Below are 1,023 nucleotides of genomic sequence, written 5' to 3' on the forward strand. Positions count from 1 at the left end.
GAGTGGCAACCTCTGATGTGAAAGCATCAGGACATCAGAGTGTGGCTGGGCCGGCCCTGTGTCTTCCCTGGACCAGGCAGTCACACATCTGTCTCACACAGCACTTCCCAAAGTCCGGGTGACTCAGTTTCAAATAACACCAGGTATGGGACATCAAAATTCATGCAATGCACATAGGGCTGTTCCACACTAAGACCGGTGCTTTCTCAGTTTCTGTTCAACAACGGTCCGAAAAGTCTTGGCATCCAGCCATACATACCCAGGGTCATCTTGTTACCACAGCAATGACAATTATCATTCTGTATCAAATGCCCACTGGTGCATGACCTGGTGTCATGGAGATGAAACGATCACCCCCAAAAGACACAGAAGCACAAAGAGACTACTGTCAATGGTCTCTCGGAGGAGGAAATAAGAGAAAAGTGTGAAGGAGGGAAAGGGAAGGAGAATGGGAAGGGAGGAGAAGATGAGAAAAGAGACCTGCGGAGCAGAAGGACACTAGTCAGGCCTGTGCCCCTGCTGCAGGGTGGCTTTTTATTACCCAACTTCACCTCATTGCCACCCCAGGTCGAAAAGTCACTCAGCACTACAAGTTCAAGTTATCAATATAGAAGTTTTTTATTATTTACTCCAATCTCCAACTATTCACCATACCTGACACATAGGAGCAGTAATATACATATCAGTATCTTTGTTTCTTACCCACCCAAGCCTCACCTATAGGCAACTTCTAAGACTTTATTCTTTCTTCTACATTTTGCTGTGTGAATATCTACAAAGTTATATAATCAATATACAGAACCTCATCTCCATCTCTGTCTTCATCAAGAGTTTTGTGCTGGGTATCTATGGAGGCATTATACTGATGTTTGGCTCTATAATGAGGATTTTAAAGCAAACAGTTGCTCATGTTTGGAAGGCCACAGCCTCTGCCTCTTGCTGAGTCATCTTGGGAATCTTACCCAACTTATCTACATCTCATTTCTTCCTTAGCAAAGATATAATATTTCCTTGCCAGGATTA

The 1,023-nt window shown here is 44.0% G+C and overlaps 1 long non-coding RNA gene across 1 annotated transcript in view; it reads right to left on the bottom strand.

Moving 5' to 3' along the window:
• LOC104983063 overlaps nt 1-176 on the bottom strand; it is a 13,535-nt gene extending 13,359 nt beyond the window's left edge. Inside the window, exon 1 of the long non-coding RNA XR_824590.1 lies at nt 11-176. This is a non-coding gene — a long non-coding RNA (uncharacterized LOC104983063). The remainder of the gene's footprint in view (nt 1-10) is intronic.
• Between the last annotated feature and the right edge of the window lie 847 nt (nt 177-1,023).

The sequence above is a fragment of the Bison bison genome, unplaced genomic scaffold (genome assembly GCF_000754665.1).
Source record: "Bison bison bison isolate TAMUID 2011002044 unplaced genomic scaffold, Bison_UMD1.0 scf7180017861151, whole genome shotgun sequence".
Lineage (NCBI taxonomy): Eukaryota > Metazoa > Chordata > Mammalia > Artiodactyla > Bovidae > Bison > Bison bison.